This window comes from Mytilus galloprovincialis, chromosome 14 (assembly GCF_965363235.1).
Source record: "Mytilus galloprovincialis chromosome 14, xbMytGall1.hap1.1, whole genome shotgun sequence".
NCBI classification, from domain to species: Eukaryota; Metazoa; Mollusca; class Bivalvia; order Mytilida; family Mytilidae; genus Mytilus; species Mytilus galloprovincialis.
In genome coordinates, this window is record NC_134851.1 from 11,580,891 (window position 1) to 11,603,343 (window position 22,453).

General features: G+C 34.7%; 1 long non-coding RNA gene across 1 annotated transcript; it reads right to left on the reverse strand.

Moving 5' to 3' along the window:
* Positions 1–1,609: 1,609 nt before the first annotated feature.
* On the reverse strand, positions 1,610–8,255 carry LOC143058493 (uncharacterized). Its single transcript, XR_012973087.1, has 3 exons — positions 8,195–8,255; positions 4,662–4,997; positions 1,610–3,794 (listed from the first exon to the last, which is right to left on the reverse strand). It is a non-coding gene; the product is annotated as an uncharacterized LOC143058493 (long non-coding RNA).
* Positions 8,256–22,453: the final 14,198 nt, after the last annotated feature.

The window sequence follows — 22,453 nt, forward strand, 5'->3', positions numbered from 1 at the left end:
AGGTCAAGGTCTACCTGTCCTGAAAATTTCCGCCGAATTGGGTAACTGGTTTTTCGGGTATAATGCCCCTGAATTGATGATTTTAAAGAAATTTTACAGTTTTTGGTTATTATCTTGAATATTAATATAGATACAGATAAACTGTTAATAGCAAAAATGTTAAGCAAAGTAAGATCTACAAATAAGTCAAATTGACCAAAACTGTCAATTGACCCTTTAAGGAGTTATTGCCCTTTAAAGACTTTTTTTACAATTTTGTTCATCATATTGACTTACTTTAAAAAATCTTCTCCTTTGAAACTGCTGTATCAATTTCAGCCAAACTTAGGCTAAATGAGTTTCAGAGTATCTAGTATAAATTTTATGTTTCATTTCCTTGTATGTCAAGAAACATAGTCCTATGGCTAAAATAGAACATAGGAGAAAATGATTTTTTTTTTGCTTTTGAAGAAAATAGGACGATTCAAAGAACATTTAAATAAATTGAAAAGCCAAAATAATCATTGATGAGAGATTTAACCAAAAAAATTAAGGTGAGCGATTCAGGCTCTTGAGAGCCTTTTGTTTATTTTCATAAATGATTGAACAAAAAAAGACATATTTCAGTTTTTTTTTATATATCTCTTAGCGCTAGTGCCCCTTTAGGAATATTTACTATGTAAGGTATAGTTTCTTACTTAACATTCGCACTAGGTCAATCAAAGGTGTGAGCTAGATGCAAATTTGAATTCAAGAATCAATTAATAAATTGATTTTATCATTTCCTTTCCTTTTAACGTATATATAGCATATATATATATATAGAGAGAGAGAGAGAGAGAGAGAGAGAGAGAGAGAGAGAGAGAGAGAGAGAGAGAGAGAGAGAGCATGCAGCCAATAAGTGAAATGAAAAACATTGCAAAATTGCTCTTAATATGACTTGGTTGTCTTTCGTTTTGAATTTCGTTCTCATTGAAGTATGTCTAACATACCATGTGTACTATTGTTTTTCTATTTGTCTTTTTCATTTTTAGCCATGACGTTGTCAGTTTGTTTTAGATTTATGAGTTTGACTGTACCTTTGGTATCTTTCGTCCCTCTTTTATATCAATTAAATAACAAATATCACAAATATCATTATTATCTATAAATATTTTTATCTTTCATTTTTCATTTTCATTTCATCTAAAAAGTAAATTCACAAGAAAACCAAACTCCGATTAAAGTTCAAAACGGAAAGTCCCTAATCCAATGCAAAAATCAACAGATAAAACACATCAAACGAATGAACAACAACTATTATATTCCTGACTTGGTACAGACATTTTCTTATGTAGAAAATGGTGGATTGAACCTGGATTTATAGCGCTAAACCTCGCACTTGTATGACAGTTGCATCACATTCTATTATATTGATAATGATGCGTGAACAAAACAGACATATTAGGTAAATTGTCAAAAAAAAAAATACTGCAGTCATCACCGTGTCACAATCCCAACCAGAACAAAAACAAAACAATATCCAACAAGAAGCACAAAAAAAAAACCATATATGAAATTTAACAGTCGTGTTAATTGCTTACTTATTTTTTGTATTTTATTTATGTATGTTCAATGAACCCATAAACATTTTAAGTCCTGTGACCGAATAGCTAGATTAACACCAACTCTGGTGTAGAATTGCGCGTTTGACGTCAGAATGTAAATAGTTCCATATTTATGTATTAATTTGATGAGACAAGATAAGATACCTTCTTTAGTAACACAGATGTATAATACAACACCAAAATACTCCATTTACTGTTGATGGTAAAGTTTATGTTAAACATCAAACAGGTTTGATATCCTTGCTTCTGCTGAGTAAAATACATCCATTTCACATTGCAAAGCTTCCTCATAGCATTGATAGGCCATGTCTTTATTATCGGACATTTCAAAACATACTCCAAGTATTATTAATGAATTAGACTCTGTATTTACTGATCTAATATCATTATGTTTAACTGATGTATATAAATCAGCTAATGCCTGTCGTCTCTTGGATATATTCCCAAGATGATGAAAACATAAAAATTTAAAACAGTGACACATTACATTTGGTAGTATCTTCATATATTGGTCTTTTACCTCCAGCTGTAGTTCCTCTGGTATTAATGGCGAGTGCTGCATGTAATGAACATGTTGCGCAGTGCCTATTACCAGCCTTTCTTTCAATGTCATTGAAGAATGTACAGTATGTCTGTAATTGTTTTTCTGTACGTCATTGTTGGCTCCAAGATATCTAGAGTCTATTAACACCAAAGAAGGTGAATATCTCGATAGAACATAATCCGTTATTTTGAGTGTGTCGTTGAACTGTCCTGTTACATAAGAAAACGACGCGTATAACAACCAACCCGACACAGCATCTATCTTGATGATGTGTTTGAACAATCTATGATACAATTTGCGTATGTTGAAAGTGTTACCTTTTGTATCTGGTGGTGGTAATCGGTTTACTATTATTTGACTAATCGTGGCATGATAAAATTTACATGCTTCAATAATAAACGTAGATGATTCGGACTTTAGTAAAGAATCAATACAAGAACATGCTTTATAAAGATTTGTAATTCCTCCTGCTCCCATGTGTTTGTTGAATATAAGAACAGTTCTATGAAGTATAAAGTCTAGCGAAATGAACGAAGATTCACTCTTTGTACTCAATACATAATTATGATCATTGTCTAGCGGAAATATATTCTGTATCAACCCATCAATCCCTCTACACTGTATACTTTCCAGTACACCTAGTAATATCTTATTGTTAGTCTGATCGATCTTTCCTAGGAACATATTATGTTCGGGAATAAAATAGTTTGGACAGTAACATGTGTTCACCCATAATATTAATTTGTCAAGGCATAGAGAAAAACAATGATATATCTTAGATAATTGAAATGTGTCAATATCCACCTCCCCCGAAACCCAAAACAGAGCCGTCTTTAAAAAGTAAGAACATAATAAATCTTTTAATTCATCGTTTGTGTTAATTATACGCTTTAGTGTTAATTTGAGTAAACCGTAACATAAAAGTTGAGTTAAATTAAACGAATGTACAAGTAACTTTTCAGCCACAGAGAAAGACACTCTCCATAAATCGTCCTTAACTGTTGAGGTCTTAGGTCCTATAGGTACTAACAAACACCCGCAATGTATGATCCTACCAATAACGAAACTAGTTGGCCATTGCCATTGATGACGTAATGCCCATGGAATTGCGTTTTGAGGAAAATATTTACTTCTTAGGCATAATGCAAAATCACATGTCTGGTCTTCATTTGATATACATGGACCATGTATACATACCGCGTATGGATATTCTTTCTTATATTGCTGAAGAAAGTCGTTAGTATTTAGATAAAATCGACTACCAGTACATGTACCTGGCGGACAGCGTGAACATTGTTTACGAAGGGGTACCCCTTTACGTTGCGATAATATTCTCACTCTAGCAAATCCGGGATGATCAATATCTGTCTCCATAACATATAATGCAGTACGATGTATTGGGTCTTTGACGTTCTTAACATTCTTTGTATCTCTATATTGATTGATTGCGAACATAACATCTATGTCACTGCCTGGTAAATCAAATCCTTCTGACAAACTTCCACTAAAGATTTGTGTTCGATTTATCGAACCTGATGAATTGACGATCATGTCTTGTATTATTAAAAGTCGCTGTCTCTTTCGTATATCTATTTCACTTCCAACTGTTTTTATTAGATTATCGTATAAGTATTTTTCCCTCTGGTCCCTCCAAGGCAAGTGATCTGTAAGAAATATATGGGTTTACTTATGTAACATGAAACCATACAACTACGTCGTATACGGAAAATTAACTCCACTAGATATTTCCAAAGCCTTCTTTCTGATCATAGTACAATGTTGTGTGTTATGTAGACGCAGTGGATGTATAGTGTTGTATATATAGCATGATATGACAATTAGCCACAAATGGAACTGTATTGAACATGTTGGATATTACGTCTCCCGCGATCAATTGCTTGGTTAAACAACTATTTAATTAACTGTACATAATTATGATATGAAGTATTCTGGCTAAGTTTTCTTTTGAATACATATTTTTTATCACCTGTTTAATTATCGAAAAAACAATGATTTCAAAGCATTGCCTGTAATTTAGCTTTCATGTCTTTGGTTTAAAAGCATCTGTTTAGGTGAATTTAAAAAAGCGAATTGGACGAATCTATTTCATAAAGAGTTATGTCATTACTTCAAAAGATTTATCTCCAACCGTACTAATTGAGTGAAATTGTACTTCTCTGGATTAATGCGATTCGACCTATATATTTGCTAATTCTATATACACTTATATTTTTGTCAGAATAAAGTATTGTATTCTTAACAAATATCAAACATGAAAACATGAAGATTTAATGTTCCTCAATCTTAAGCTTGTTTTAGAGACATTGCCATTGAGATCGTCTCGTTCAAGCGAAACATTTCAACACCATAAAACTGACTTTTCTTCACAAACATGAATTATATCAGTTTTGTCAATTTAGTTTAGCCCTTCCACATGTCTATACTATTGTAAATAATCAAGAAAAGACTTATAACCAATTTGTGTTATCCTTATCTCACTTTGGTCATGAATATAACATTTAAAAAATTACCATCATTGCATTCTGTGCAGTTCTCTAAGAATTCTAGATATTTTTTTGATGATTTGTCTGGATATCTAAGGTTCAGTATCCACTGTTCTTTTGTTTTCCTTCTTTCTAAACAAGCTTTATACATCCGTTCAAACTGACTGATTGTAAGTCCGAAAACGTCATTTGAGATCACCATCCCTCCATCTAAAGATGGGTAAAGTAATGGTGTATACTTACGCTTTCCACGGTACGGAAAACGTTTAACACCGTAAATTTGCCAGTACGTAGTTTTCTTTATGCCAAATAGATTTTCATCATCAGACTTGTCCTGGTTTCTGACGTTTACGTTCATGATGCCTGTAAGAGATATCCGATTTAACAGACTCAGCTATTGATGACATATTAATATAAAATGATTTGTAAGTATATAAATGTTGAAAATTTTAAATTATTTACCGATGATTATCAAGTAATATATTATCAGTGAAAGTGTAAAATGTTGTTTCTACAGTCCAGTTACATGCTACTTTAGTTACAATTTAATGCGTTTGAACACAAACTTGAAGTAACATTTCATGGCTATAGTAGACAATGCTGTACTCAATAGTTTAATTATCGAAGTTAAGTGTTATATTTATCATGTGCCTCAACTTTAGGTACTGTTGTATTTCCACGCTAACCTATTCGGTTGCCATGTTATGTTAATACTTGGGACAACGTATAAAAACAATTCAAACGAAATAACTACGGTCAGATTTGATTACCCACCCTGTATAGTTAATGAGTATAAACAACCACGTCCGGTAGAATATTTTTCAAAGTAATCAAATTTAGACGCAACGCGTAGCAGAGATGGCAAACGAATATTTGCGACGATAAGACCAATTGCACAACCAGTTCACAGTTTATTAGTAACAGTTTCGTACATTTTTAAAAACATTATATGTCATTAATTTCACATACCAGTCATGACGGGCATATATTGATATATCTGAAACATTTACGTCAGCAGAAATATTGGCCTAACTTCCGGACAACTTGAGATCACCCCCAGTTTTGTGTTGTTTAGTCTTTAGTTTTCTATATTGTGTCTTGTGTACTATTATTTGTCTGTTTGTTTTTTTAGCCATGGCGTTGTAAGTTTATTTTTAATCTATGAGTTTGGCTGTCCCTTTGGTATTTTTCGCCTCTCCTTTAAAATATGTTCACTAATATACAGGTAGTTATTAATTGGAATATGTTTTACAGTTATATACATAGTTGAATCTGTTTCAATTACATTTTGTTAGGTTTTATATCAATTATGTATCATGTTAGATATATTTGTAGATTTCACTCGCTTTCCCACGATTTATGGAAAGTAAAATTAATGGAAAATTAAAAAAGAAGGAAGCGGCCGTATGTAAATATTGTAAACTTGTTATTCTGATAAACATCATTTTTTGGTATTAAACAATTGAACATTACTCTCCATAAGTGTAAAACACTTGAATAACTGTACTTGAAAGGAAAACGAAACCCAACCTTAGTGGTGTTAGTTAGAAATCAAACACTTTTGTTATCTGTCCTGGTATAAATGTGTCACATGAAATGAAGATGGTTTTGATTGTTTTGTAACTTAAACGAGTACGCTTCAACAGAAACATAGTACTCATTATTTTGAAATAAAATATAAGATTTATCATAAAACAAAAACGGACTACCAAGGTTAGTTATAAAAACGTCCACATCATTTACATTGTTTGAAGACAAACGTTTAAAAGAGGGACGAAAGATACCAAAGGGACAGTCAAACTCATAAATCTAAAACAAACTGACAACGCCATGGCTAAAAATGAAAAAAAGACAAACAGAAAAACAATAGTACACATGACACAACATAGAAAACTAAAGAATAAACAACACGAACCCCACCAAAAACTAGGGGTGATTTCAGGTGCTCCGGAAGGGTAAGCAGATCCTGCTCCACATGTGGCACCCGTTGTGTTGCTTATGTGATTACAAATCAGGTAAATAGTCTAATTAAATGATGTAAATTGAACCAAATGTCATTTACTGTATGATTGTTGAAAAGGCAGTAAGAGTCATCGACGGTTAGTAACATCAAACTAATAAACGATCTGCGTCTGACTTATCTTAAAAAAAGACAAATAATAAATAACATGGCTTGCTTAACACTGCCTAACGAAAATAAAAAAGCACCATAATAAATAACAGACATATTTGACAGGTAAATTACAAAATATATAGGAATTTGACCAACTTATAGCATATTAATCTATTGTAATAAACATTTTAATATCTAATACAATTTGTAGATTTAGCTAACAAAGTCCTTAGATTTGTATAAAGTAACATTCGTTTATAGTGGAAAATTGTTTTAACGTTAAAAAAGCTACAATTACAAATTGCTTCTTAGTCCATCTCTGTGATTAATATTAGATAACTCTTGTTAATTTCCCAATCAATCTATCATGAAGGGGAGATAAATGATTCGACTTTCATTTATAGTCTTTTTCAAAAATGATGAACGGTTCTTTGTATTAATATGTTATCATTCTAAACGTTTCAAATTTATCAAATTATATTCGTACATCAATAACAAAAACTGTAATATATTGAATTGATGCATTTTGTTATTATTTAAAATGATATCAGAAACCTATACTTAATTATAAAATAATGAACCTGTTAAAGGGAGACACTACTCGCATAATTTTTTCGAATCGGCATATATACAAAGAAATGTCACTCTTGCATACAAATGGCACATCAATATAATTAATTAACTGTGCATTCGTGATCCACCTTCAATGAAGATTCTAAATTACAAATATAACCAAAAGTTGTTAATCTATAGGATAGTGAAGCTTAATGAAAGCAAACCCACTGTAAACAATATTTCTTTAAAATTTTTAAAAACTTCCTCAGAAAAACGCTCGAGCGACTTGGCATTTATAGCTCATAACTAACGTTTTTACACAATATTTTTAATAAAGTAGTTAAAGATTATTTACCTCTCAAAGTGTAAGACGCAATAACAATCGTATGCTTGCATCATCTTACCCAAATACAGATTTAATTAAGTCCTGAACATTTCGACATTTGTTTTTTTTTATTTTTATCAATACCGGTTTGTAAACAAATCACGAGTTCATGTTAAGATCCGACTAAATACTTATATCCCGATATCGTCAGGTAAATATGCTACAACTTTACGAAAAAGAAACCCTCATCTATTCGCATTCTATTACCTAATATTATACACTTTAACTGAATAATACATTATATAGACCCTTACAATAAAAACAATTAACATCATTTAAAGATTAAATGATATAACACTGGAGATAAACTAAGGTTATCTCAATGATGATATGTAAATTGTGATATGCTACATACTATCCATATGTTGCTAATGTGGAAATCAGAATGCATATTTCCTTATATTTACTTTTATCTGATGGCATATTAGGTTAAGTTGTACATACATATATTTAATATATGTTTGATTTCTAATACCCCCCCCCCCTTTGCAATGAGACAAATCTTACCTTTACTTCAATAAAGATACATGTTAAGTCATAACCTCTGCTCACTATACCACGTCTATGACTTTACAATTCAGTTTAAAAAAAGAAAAAAAAGGAAACAAGAAAAACTTCCTGCAGGAAATTGACAATATTGATGATAAATTTTCGTTGACTCATTATTTATAACAATAATATAGACATATACCTATCATAAGTGTTTACTACTTGTTTAAATGTACAAACACATATAACAAATTAAACAGACGATGTACTCGTTTTTTCCTGTGCTCATAAGGCGAATTGATTTGTATGCCCCATTTATGGGCATTATGTATTATGGTCTGTGCGTCCGTTCGTTCGTCCGTCCGTCTGTCTGTCCCGCTTAAGTTTAAAGTCTTTGGTCGAGGTAGTTTTTGATGAAGTTGAAGTCCAATCAACTTGAAAACTTATTACACATGTTCATTATGATATGATGATCTTTCTAATTTTTAAAGAATTTACCCCATTTTCCCGGTCTACTGAACATAGAAAATGATAGTGCGGATGGGATATCCGTGTACTGGTGACACATTCTTATTTTTTTCTGTTCTGCTTCTTCTCGTGTTTTTTTCAGCACAAATCTTTTTTTCATATTTTCATAAAATGATTGCAGATACGTATAATCTATTCCTGAGGTAGTAAATCCATAATATTTCAAAAATTCAAAGTTTTGTAAACAGTTAATTTTAAATCATGACCATATCAATGATAATGCATGTCAACACAGAGGTGGTGAGTTCTGGGTGTGTGCTACCCTCACAGAATAAAACTCCACTAGCAGTGACATCGTTCCAGCGATTGTAAATACATTAATCATAAATACAAGGACTGAAATTTTGTATTTTCGCTAGACATCTAGTATGTGATACCCTCGGAGAATAAAAACTCCACTACCAGTGACGTCGACCCTAAGTTTCTGTACAGGACGAGATTGGTTATACGATTAACTGCATGATGAATTAATTGTACTGGACCATGCATATAAGCAATCACCAAACGGTACTTTTGTGGCTATTGGGTCAAACATCTTGGTTCTTTTAAGTACGTTAAAAGTCATTTGATAAATTTTGAGTGACCACAATTATGTTGAGATTCATGATTATCTTTTAATAACATGAATACATGTATTTCTTAAATAAATCTGATTAAAATTCAGACGAATCACAACTCATGTGCTGATATTATAAACTCATACCAGGCTAGCAAAATCAGATAAATTATTTTGATCTTTAATCAACCCATCGCTTTTCTATGCCCAATATAAAAAGCTTTCAAGTCAGGAATATGACAGTTGTTATCCATTCGTTTGATGTGTTTTAACATTTGATTTTGCCATTTGATTTGGGACTTTCCTTTTTGAATTTTCCTCGGAGTTCAGTATTTTTGCGTTTTTACTTTTTATCTATTATTGAAGACTAATGTCATGACTGACCATTAGATGTACTCTTTTTAACTCTTTGTATTGATGTATTTTTACATGTCCTTTTATTAATATTATCATATTTTTTTTTCTGTTTCGGAGTTTCAAACATATACAATTTGAGCGTAAACGTTTAACGTAGGATCGGTATATTTTATAGCACTGTTATTGATAACCCAAAGATTGACTAAAGGTATATAAAGATGGCCATTCGGGCATACGGAGGCGGGCAGTCAGACCCATTCTAAAGAGTGGCTTCTGTTTTAATGTGCAGAGTGAATAATTATGCACCCACGTCTGGTTGAAATAGGGACGTTGCACCTGATGCCTTGTGTGAAGAGAAAAACAGACACAAGAAGAGACACGATTTAGAGAAAATAATGTATGCTATCATTTAATATTACATTCACTATCACCCCCTCAAATATCAAGTCCCGCACTATTCGCATACTATTGAAATTTAATAGGACAGGATAGGAAAACATAACAAAAAAAAGTGACTTAAAACAAAGGAACTAGTGATAATGACATTAACAAAAACGAAAACCAATTGTCAGAAAGGGGAATAATTCCACCAAACACTACATAGGGAAGTTAAGTTTGGACAACAAATATCACACAAAATTAAACTGAGGATATTTCGTAAACATGTAAAAAATTGTCATATTTGAGATGTGTTTGTTTTTGTTTTTGTATTTTGTACATTTTATGCTGGAAAGCTAGGATGTAACGTTTGTTGATTATTTTCACAGGATTATTCAAAGTTAAAAAATTGTTCTTGAATGTGCTTATCAATCGAGATTTGTGATACAGTAGACATGTTACGAAAATGGATATTCTCTACGCTGAGGTTGATAAATTAGACTTTAAATTTGGGGACGGTGTCAAAACATTGATTATAGATTTAAATAGGTAAAATTTAAATCCTGTGCGTCTTGGTTAATTAAGTCACCAAAACGGAGTTTTTGTCGACTTATTGTTTTTGTCCCGTTTCTTATTATTATGGCACCCTAAACGGAGTTTGGGTGACATATTGTTATTCTACGTTTCTTTTTTTCTTATTATTATGGCACCCTCAACGGAGTTGGGGTGACGTTTTGTTATTCTACGTTTCTTTTTTTTATGGCACCCTCAACGGAGTTGGGGTGACATATTGTTATTGTTCGTTTCTTTTTTTCTTATTATTATATTTATTCTTCCACACATTTTTGTCCATACTATTTCTCGGAATTGACTTGAACAATATTGATGGAACTATACCATAATGTTGACCACCACATTAAATAGTGCAGTGAGGTATGGCATCATCAAGATGGCTGCCGTTGCCATGGAAACGAAACAAATGGGAAAAATTTCTGTTTTTTGTTTTGGTGAACTGTTTGAATATGCTTACACTCAGAATCATCATTTTTTAATACAATGTAGGTGCCCACTATATACAGGCGTTGGATGATTTTGGCACTCATTGGACCTACTATGTTGCCATGGAAACTACACCAAAAATTTCAAAAATATCAAAATGCTCCAAACTTCATGAAATTTCACAGTAACGATGAGCAACATTGGAAGATGTGGCATTTGGCGTTGGAATTTCCAAAATATCTGTAGTTACGATGGAAACAATGCAAAAAGGTCAAAACTTTGAATTTTCACAGAACATTCCAGAACATCAATGTTAAATTTACTCTAGAGACATTAAATGGTATATATAATTATGGTGAGAACAAATTACAGCAGCAGGTTGACTTTGGAAATTTTAAAATGGCCGCCGTTACCATGGAAACAGCAAAAATACGAAAAACTTCAAAATGCTTCAAATTTATTGAAACTTATAACAAATGTTGCTTAGCTAATGTAGACTTAACTTTTGAGTTTCGAATTTTCAAAATGGCCGCCGTTACCATGGAAACAGCAAAAATACGAAAAACTTCAAAATGCTTCAAATTTATTGAAACTTATAACAAATGTTGCTTAGCTAATGTAGACTTTACTTTTGAGTTTGGAATTTCCAAAATGGCCGCCGTTACCATGGAAATTTCAAAAATTTCAAAATGCTCCAAAATCGATGAAACTTTAAAGTTGATGGAACTATACCATAATGTTGACCACCACATTAAATAGTGCAGTGGGGTATGGCATCATCAAGATGGCTGCCGTTGCCATGGAAACGAAACAAATGTGAAAAAATCCAGTTTTTTGTTTTGGTGAACTGTTTGGATATGCTTGAACTCAGAATCATCATTTTTTAATACAATGTAGGTGCCCACTATATACAGGCGTTGGATGATTTTGGCACTCATTGGACCTACTATGTTGCCATGGAAACTACACCAAAAATTTCAAAAATATCAAAATGCTCCAAACTTCATGAAATTTCACAGTAACGATGAGCAACATTGGAAGATGTGGCATTTGGCGTTGGAATTTCCAAAATATCTGTAGTTACGATGGAAACAATGCAAAAAGGTCAAAACTTTGAATTTTCACAGAACATTCCAGAACATCAATGTTAAATTTACTCTAGAGACATTAAATGGTATATATAATTATGGTGAGAACAAATTACAGCAGCAGGTTGACTTTGGAAATTTTAAAATGGCCGCCGTTACCATGGAAACAGCAAAAATACGAAAAACTTCAAAATGCTTCAAATTTATTGAAACTTATAACAAATGTTGCTTAGCTAATGTAGACTTAACTTTTGAGTTTCGAATTTTCAAAATGGCCGCCGTTACCATGGAAACAGCAAAAATACGAAAAACTTCAAAATGCTTCAAATTTATTGAAACTTATAACAAATGTTGCTTAGCTAATGTAGACTTTACTTTTGAGTTTGGAATTTCCAAAATGGCCGCCGTTACCATGGAAATTTCAAAAATTTCAAAATGCTCCAAAATCGATGAAACTTTAAAGTTGATGGAACTATACCATAATGTTGACCACCACATTAAATAGTGCAGTGGGGTATGGCATCATCAAGATGGCTGCCGTTGCCATGGAAACGAAACAAATGTGAAAAAATCCAGTTTTTTGTTTTGGTGAACTGTTTGGATATGCTTGAACTCAGAAACATTATATTTTAATACAATGTAGGTGCCCACTATATGCAGGTGTTGGATGATTTTGACACTCCTAGGAACTACTATGTTGCCATGGAAACTACACCAAAAATTTCAAAAATATCAAAATGCTCAAAACTTAACGAAACGTTACAGTAACGATGAGCAACATTGGAAGATGTGCAATTTGGCGTTGGAATTTCAAAAATGTCTGTTGTTACCATGGAAACAATGCAAAAAGGTCAAAAGTTTGCAAAATTTTTTAAAATCATGCAAACTGGATGAAACTTTACAGAAATGGTCACTGGCATAAGCAGAGTTGACTTTTGAAGTTGGAATTTTCAAAATGGCCGCCGTAACCATGGATACAGAAGCAAAAATGTCAAAAAATGCAAACACTAAATCTTTCATTATAAGACCTAGCTGGATGGAACTTATGGTAATGTTCCTTGGTATGACTGGATGTTGTGACAATACTAGGAAAATTTTTAAAATGGCCGCCGTAACCATGGATACAGAAGCACAAATGTCAAAAATGAAAACACTAAATCTTTCATTATAAGACCTAGCTGGATGAAACTTTATGGTAATGTTCCTTGGTATGACTAGATGTTGTGACAATACTAGGAAATTCCAAAATGGCTACCATTGTCATGGAAACAGGGCTAAAGTTTGACATTTGCCTTATGAGAAACACATTGAAGCTGCATTTCCGGCAAGAATAGCATATCAAACCTTCTATAACTTAATGGATAGTAAAATAGCATGTCTCAAAGTGGCACCTGTCTTCGGAATTTTGGAAATGGTACCTGTTGCCATGGAAATAGCAAAAATTTCCAAATTTTCCAAAATAAATGAAACTTTACAAGAATGGTAACATACATCAGTAAATGTAAAATGGCATGTCTCAAAGTGGCACCTGTCTTTGGAATTTTGGTAATGGTACCTGTTGCCATGGAAATAGCAAAAATTTCCAAATTTTTCAAAATTGATGAAACTTTACAAGAATGGTAAACGACTCAATAAAGAACGACACCCCTTACCTCGTAGCACGTTGAACGATTGTTAAAAGAGTCATCCCTTACCTGTCTGTATGTTAAACGATTCCTTCAAGAGTCAGCCATTACCTCTGGTCATTTCTGTATTTCCAAGAGTCATCCTTGTCTCTTTGCATGTTGAACAGCTCTTTCAAGAGACATCCCTTACCTTGTAGCACGTTGAACGACTGTTAAAAGAGTTATCCCTTACCTGTCTATATGTTTAACGACTTTAAAGAACGAAATCCCTTACCTTGTAGCACGTTGGACGATTGTTAAAAGACTTATCCCTTACCTGCCTGTATATTGAACGACTCCTTCAAGACTCATCCCTTACTTCTATGCACTTCGAACGACTTTTCATGGTCATTTCTGTATTTCCTCGACAGCCTTTAATATATGTCGGTAGTATTCATACGTTTATTGGACTGCGGGATGTATAAATACGCAGCCACGTCCACCCCGGATAAGGACATTGATCTCTGTACCTTGAGTAAGTTGTAACAACTTTATCAACAGTCATCCCTTACCTCTCTGTACGTTGAAAGACCTTATCTCTATGGACTTTTCACGACTCCTTCAAGAATAACCCCTTACCTCTATGCACGTTGAACGACTTTACAAGAATGGTAAACGACACAATAAAGAACGACATCCCTTACCTCGTAGCACGTTGAACGATTGTTAAAAGAGTTATCCCTTACCTGTCTGTATGTTAAACGATTCCTTCAAGAGTCAGCCATTACCTCTGGTCATTTCTGTATTTCCAAGAGTCATCCTTGTCTCTTTGCATGTTGAACAGCTCTTTCAAGAGACATCCCTTACCTTGTAGCACGTTGAACGACTGTTAAAAGAGTTATCCCTTACCTGTCTATATGTTTAACGACTTTAAAGAACGAAATCCCTTACCTTGTAGCACGTTGGACGATTGTTAAAAGACTTATCCCTTACCTGCCTGTATATTGAACGACTCCTTCAAGACTCATCCCTTACTTCTATGCACTTCGAACGACTTTTCATGGTCATTTCTGTATTTCCTCGACAGCCTTTAATATATGTCGGTAGTATTCATACGTTTATTGGACTGCGGGATGTATAAATACGCAGCCACGTCCACCCCGGATAAGGACATTGATCTCTGTACCTTGAGTAAGTTGTAACAACTTTATCAACAGTCATCCCTTACCTCTCTGTACGTTGAAAGACCTTATCTCTATGGACTTTTCACGACTCCTTCAAGAATAACCCCTTACCTCTATGCACGTTGAACGACTTTACAAGAATGGTAAACGACTCAATAAAGAACGACATCCCTTACCTCGTAGCACGTTGAACGATTGTTAAAAGAGTTATCCCTTACCTGTCTGTATGTTAAACGATTCCTTCAAGAGTCAGCCATTACCTTTGGTCATTTCTGTATTTCCAAGAGTCATTCCTTGTCTCTTTGCATGTTGAACAGCTCTTTCAAGAGACATCCCTTACCTTGTAGCACGTTGAACGACTGTTAAAAGAGTTATCCCTTACCTGCCCATATGTTTAACGACTCTTTAAAGAACGAAATCCCTTACCTTGTAGCACGTTGAACGATTGTTAAAAGACTTATCCCTTACCTGCCTGTATATTGAACGACTCCTTCAAGACTCATCCTTTACTTCTATGCACTTCGAACGACTTTTCATGGTCATTTCTGTATTTCCTCGACAGCCTTTAATATATGTCTATAGTATTCATACGTTTATTGGACTGCGGGATGTATAAATACGCAGTCACGTCCACCCCGGATAAGGACATTGATCTCTGTACCTTGAGTAAGTTGTAACAACTCTATCAACAATCATCCTTTACCACTCTGTATGTTTAAAGACCTTATCTCTGGACTTTTCACGACTCCTTCAAGAATAACCCCTTACCTCTATGCACGTTGAACGACTCTTTCAAGAGCCATACCTTACCTCTGTTTTCTCGACAGGCTTTCAAATATTTGACTGCTTTATTCAGACCTTTTCTGACTGCGGGATGTATAAATACACAGCCACTTCTTCTCCCGATAAATATATTGATCTCTGCACGTTGAGTAAGTTGTAACAACTCTTTCTAAAGTCATCCCTTACCTCTCAATACATGATTGAATGTCTCTTTCAAGTGTCATCCCTCACCGATCTGCACGTTGAACAACTCTATCAAGAGGCATCCCTTACCTCGTACCACGTTGAACGACTCTATAAAAAACGACATCCCTTACCTTGTAGCACGTTGAACGACTGTAAAAAGGGTCATCCCTTACCTGACTGTATGTTTAACGACTCTTTAAAGTACGAAATGCCTTACTTTGTAGCACGTTGAACGATTGTTAAAAGAGTTATCCCTTACCTGTCTGTATGTTGAGCGACTCTTTCAAGAGTCTTCCCTAACCTGTATGCATGTTGAACGACTTTTTCATGGTCATATCTGTATTTCCTCGACAGGCTTTAATATATGTGACTGTTGTATTTAGACGCTTACTTCGGGATCTATAAACGCAGCCATGTCAACCCCCCCCCCCTTCCCCAATAAGGAAATTGATCTCTGTACTTTGAGTAAGTTGTAAGAACTCTATCAAGAGTCATTCCTTACCTCTTTTTTTAAGAGTTATCCCTTACCATTCTGTATGTTTAACGACTCCTCTAACGCTCCTCCCTTACCTCTCAGCTTCAAAATTCATCCCTTACCTCTCTGCATGTTGAACGACTCCTAAAAGAGTGATCCATTACCTTTTTGTATATTCAACGACTATTTCATTTTTTTTTACCGTGTAGCACGTTGAACGACTGTTAAAAGAGTTATCCCTTACCTGCCTCTATAGTGAACGCCTCCTTCAAGACTCATCCCTTACTTCTATACACTTCGAACGACTTTTTCATGGTCATTTCTGTATTCCCTCATCAGGCTTTAATATATGTCTGTAATATTCATAAATTATTGGACTGCGGGATGTATAAATACGCAGCCACGTCCACCCCGGATAAGGACATTGATCTCTGTACCTTGAGTAAGTTGTAACAACTCTACCAAGAGTCATCCCTTACCACTATGTACGTTAAAAGACCTTTCCTCTATGGACTTTTCATGACTCCTTCAAGAATAACCCCTTACCTCTATGCACGTTGAACGACTCTTTCAAGAGCCATACCGTACCTCTGTTTTCTCGACAGGCTTTCATATATTTGACTGCTTTATTTAAACCTTTTTCTTACTGCGGGATGTATAAATACACAGCCACGTCTACCCCCGATAAATATATTGATCTCTGCACGTTGAGTAAGTTGTAACAACTCTTTCTAAAGTCATCCCTTACCTTGCCATACATTGAATGTCTCTTTCAAGTGTCATCACTCACCGCTCTGCACGATGAACAACTCTATCAAGAGGCATCCCTTACCTCGTACCACGTTGAACGACTGTAAAAAGGGTCATCCCTTACCTATCTGTATGTTTAACGACTCTTTAAAGAACGAAGTCCCTTACCTTGTAGCACGTTGGACGACTGTTAAAAGAGTTATCCCTTACCTGCCTGTATATTGAACGACTCCATCAAGACTCATCCTTTACTTCTATGCACTTCGAACGACTTTTCATGGTCAATTCTGTATTTCCTCGACAGCCTTTTATATATGTCTGTAGAATTCATACGTTTATTGGACTGCGGGATGTATAAATACACAGCCACGTCCACCCCGGATAAGGACATTGATCTCTGTACCTTGAGTAAGTTGTAACAACTTTATCAACAGTCATCCCTTACCACTCTGTACGTTAAACGACCTTATCTCTATAGACTTTTCACGACTACTTCAAGAATAACCCCTTACCTCTATGCACGTTGAACGACTCTTTCAAGAGCCATACCGTACCTCTGTTTTCTCGACAGGCTTTCATATATTTGACTGCTTTATTTAGACCTTTTTCTTACTGCGGGATGTATAAATACACAGCCACGTCTACCCCCGATAAATATATTGATCTCTGCACGTTGAGTAAGTTGTAGCAACTCTTTCTAAAGTCATCCCTTACCTCGCCATACATTGAATGTCTCTTTCAAGTGTCATCCCTCACCGCTCTGCACGATGAACAACTCTATCAAGAGGCATCCCTTACCTCGTACCACGTTGAACGACTGTAAAAAGGGTCATCCCTTACCTATCTGTATGTTTAACGACTCTTTAAAGAACGAAGTCCCTTACCTTGTAGCACGTTGAACGACTGTTAAAAGAGTTATCCCTTACCTGCCTGTATATTGAACGACTCCATCAAGACTCATCCTTTACTTCTATGCACTTCGAACGACTTTTCATGGTCAATTCTGTATTTCCTCGACAGCCTTTAATATATGTTTGTAGAATTCATACGTTTATTGGACTGCGGGATGTATAAATACGCAGCCACGTCCACCCCGGATAAGGACATTGATCTCTGTACCTTGAGTAAGTTGTAACAACTCTACCAAGAGTCATCCCTTACCACTATGTACGTTAAAAGACCTTTCCTCTATGGACTTTTCATGACTCCTTCAAGAATAACCCCTTACCTCTATGCACGTTGAACGACTCTTTCAAGAGCCATACCGTACCTCTGTTTTCTCGACAGGCTTTCATATATTTGACTGCTTTATTTAGACCTTTTTCTTACTGCGGGATGTATAAATACACAGCCACGTCTTTCCCGGATAAATATATTGATCTTCCTTACCTCTCCATACATTGAATGTCTCTTTCAAGTGCCATCCCTCACCGCTCTGCACGTTGAACAACTCTATCAAGAGGCATCCCTTACCTCGTACCACGTTGAACGACTCTATAAAAAAACGACATCCCTTACCTTGTAGCACGTTGAACGACTGTAAAAAGGGTCATCCCTTACCTGTCTGTATGTTTCACGACTCTTTAAAGAACGAAATCCCCTACCTTGTAGCACGTTGAACGATTGTTAAAAGAGTTATCCCTTACCTGTCTGTATGTTGAACGACTCCTTCAAGAGTCTTCCCTTAACTGTATGCACGTTGAACGACTTTTTCATGGTCATTTCTGTATTTCCAAGACAGGCTTTAATATATGTGACTGTTGTTTTTAGACGTCTACCGCGGGATCTATAAACGCAGCCACATCAACCCCCCCCCCCTCCTTTTCCCCGATAAGGAAATTGATCTCTGTACGTCGAGTAAGTTGTAACAACTCTATCAAGAGTCATCCCTTACCTCTTTTTTTAAGAGTTATTCCTTATCATTCTGTACGTTTAACGACTCCTCTAATACTCCTCCCTTACCTCTCAGCTTCAAAATTCATCCCTTACCTCTCTGCATGTTGAACGACTCTTAAAAGAGTGATTCATTACATTTCTGTATATTGACTATTTGATTTTTTTTACCGGAGGGTAGACTATTTTGCTGTGTCTGGTGTATAAATTTCCAGCAACTCCCTGTCTAAATGAAGTGATCACAAGTGAGGCTACGCGTAATGAGATTTTATCACTGGCTCAACTTTTGAAGAACTATAGTTATACATGTAACTCTTTTTTCAAACAAGCAGTAATCTCTGCCTCGCAAGTGACTGTGAAAAATGCCTAAACATACATCCCTGGATGTGGATTTTAACATCTACTCTTTTAATATTAACTTTCCAGAGTGGAAAGATATGTTCGGCTGTTTCTGATCTATAAATGAAATGTCACTCCCGGAGAAGTTTCAATCGCATAATTAGGAACCATTATAACTACCCTTTGATTGATATTTCCTTTGCCCCTTTCTGACATCTATAAAGATCTATGATATCATATTCCTCTCTTCAAGCATTCAGTAAAATCTGACTGAGAGTTGGTGTTTCGTTGACGTTTCGTTGACTGCAGAATGTATAAGTACTCAGCCACGTCCGGTCGGAATGAGGACACTGATCTCTGTTGCCACTCTCAACCAAAATGAGGATAATAAAATGTAGGGGTAAATCCTTACACACTCAAAGTTAGTACCTCTTTTACAACTCTTAGAATGATATTTCCTTACACTCTTTTTGACATTTGTTAAAATCTGTCTCTCAGTTGGAACCTGTTGCATTGCAGGACCTACAGATCAATTATTTTCTACTGCATGTAAATGTTTTCTAAGTAAGGAATACGACAGTTGATTCGATTAGTTTTATGTATTTAAGCTTTTGATTTTCCGAATTTTAGTTGGAGATATGATAAGTGATTATACCTTATTTACTAGTGTTAATATCAAATCTTGAAATTTATACAATTTACAAAATTAAGATTTTATCACACAAGACATGTTTTGATGAAAAGTCATGGTTGTGAAATAATTTGCTCCGGTAAAAAGTGAAGACATTGAAACCAAATGCATGCATGTTTGTGTTTTTGATATTGGTTTTGATGTTATATATATATGTTATATTTGTTATTCTCGTGGGATTTTGTCTATATGTGTTACATTTTAGTGTTATGTCGTTGTTCTCCTCTTATATTTAATGCGTTTCCCTCGGTTTTAGTTTGTTATCCCGATTTTGTTTTTAGTCCATGGATTTATGAGTTTTGAACAGCGGTATACTACTGTTGCCTTTATTTAATATGGATTCACTTAAACATCAACTACAAAGTGAAACATTGCAAACGGCTGTTGCATGTTTATTGGGTGAGGTACGATATCATTGCTCTGTAATAAGAGATTTTGAGCTTCCATCAAACTTTACAATACAAAGTCCCAAAATCCATGTTAAAAGGAAAAAACGGAAATCAGATTCTAGATTACAAAGGAATATGGATAAAGAAAGAAAGAGAAAGGAAAGACAATTACTAAAACAACTAGAAGAATCAACGAGTAGTTTACGGAAGCTATCCTCTTCCCGATTTCAAAAATTATATGAAGAAGATGATCGGTACAGAGAAAATAAAAAGGCATATAGTAGAGAAAGATATAGCAGTGATGTTCCTTGTCAAATAGCAAAGAAACAGTTAAAAAAACAGAAATATAAATCAAATATCAAACTTCGACAAGCACATAACGATTACATCAAAAAGAAATACAGAGAGAACGTCCAATTCAAAGATGCATGTAAAGATTATATAAGGAACAAATACAAATCTGACATTCAATTTCGAGAAGAACAGAAGGATTACATCAAGAACAAATACAAGTCCAACGTTTCATTTAAAAAATCACAAAAGGATTATATTAAGAACAGGTACAAATCAAACATTCAATTCAAACAAATACAGAAGAATTATAGTAAAAAAAGATATGTTCAATTTCAATTAGCTAGAAGAGAAAGATATGCTAGTGATAAAAACTTCCAGCTTAAATTGAAAACATCGAGCCTTCTTAGATACAGACAGAATGTGCTATTCAGGGAGAAGTGCAAGTATAAGCTACGTGAACAATACAAACGTGAGTTACGCTACAGGGAAAAGAAGATTTTACTAGTACAAAAGAGACGAACAAAGTGTGTAGATGATATTGCAGAATGGTTTAGACGACAAGTAAGGGATGGACCAAGTTACATTTGTGCTGTGTGCATCAAATTAAAGTTCAGGAAGCAAGTTGTTGAATTGGACAAGGACAAGTATGACAAGAAAGGCAAACAGAGTGCAGCAGTTGCAAATAAGTGTATTACTTGTCAATTCAAATCTGATTGTACAGATAAATGCCCAATAAAGTGTCCGACAATAAGCCATAAATTATGGATATGCCACACTTGCCATCGCCACCTCCTAAAGGGTAAGATTCCAGCAGATGCAAGTGCAAATGGTTTACAGCTTCCAACTGTTCCAAGAGAACTCAAATCTTTAAATTTATTAGAAAAACAGCTTATATCTCTACGAATCCCTTTTATGAAACTTGTTCAACTACCTAAAGGGAGCCAAAGAGGCATAATAGGTCCATGTGTTTCAGTACCGACAGATGTTCAAAAAACAGTACAAATTCTCCCTCGTTTTGATGACGAAACACAGGTTGTCCGATGTAAGCTCAAGAGAAAGCAGTCATACATAGGTTATTGCCAGTATGAATTTGTCAGCACCAAAAAAATTTGTAAAGGAATAGAATGTTTAAAGGAAAGAAATCCATTGTATAAGGATATAGCTTTTAATGATAAATGGCATGACAATCTACCATCAGATTTTGAAGATATGACAGCTGCAGAGGAAGTGAATGAAAGACATCCTGAAATATCAAAGGTACAAGACGAAACAAAAGAACACCACCAAGATAAACAACAGCAAGAAGGTGAGAATGTCCAAGGAAATGAAAGCAATCCTGAAATATTAGAGGAAGTCAATACAACTGAAAGCGATAAAGAACAGCAACTTGAAGAAGTTCACAATATCAAAGACAGAGGATTTCCATCTGATACATGTCTGCAGCCAGTAGATATAGGGCAAGAGATACTTGATCAACATTTTAACGATATTTTTTGTGTTGCACCAGGTGAAGGTAGTACACCTGTGAGCATGATGACAGAGGTAGGCAATGAAGCAATGTCCTTTCCTGCACAGTTTCCTGAAGGATTGTTTGGGTCATTTGATAACAACAGACCAGTTCATCTCACAAGAACAAGGTACTTCCATGCAAGGCTCTTAAGTGGTGATATGAGATTTTCAACTGATACGTCATACATATTTTATGCACAGTATCTTTCAGAACTAGAACAAGTAATATCCAAAGTTTCCATAGCTCTACGAAAGAGCAGTGGCAAAGATACAG